This window comes from Penaeus monodon, chromosome 21 (assembly GCF_015228065.2).
Source record: "Penaeus monodon isolate SGIC_2016 chromosome 21, NSTDA_Pmon_1, whole genome shotgun sequence".
Taxonomy (NCBI): Eukaryota; Metazoa; Arthropoda; class Malacostraca; order Decapoda; family Penaeidae; genus Penaeus; species Penaeus monodon.
Window position 1 is genome coordinate 36,700,271 of NC_051406.1, and position 351 is coordinate 36,700,621.

Below are 351 nucleotides of genomic sequence, written 5' to 3' on the forward strand. Positions count from 1 at the left end.
AAAATTTTTATTTTATTATTATTTTATCATATACTGCTCTCGTCATTATCAATATTAAAACTTCACATCACACGTTATAGCTTTATACTATCTTTTCCCATCCCATCATATTCATAACCACTCTTTTAAAAAGGGGGGAAGCAAAATTGATACTGGAATATTTCTAACACTAAACATTAACCTTCTATGTAAACAAAATTTTTTTCCAGAGAATGTAAAAGTTTTGTGGATGCGTTTTATTTTTTGTTTTAAAGCAACGGCAAAGGGTTATTTTAAAAAAAAAAAATAGAGTACTATAAAAACGTAGCCCCTTAAACTTCATGGTATGTAGATATAAACAAGTACTCACAT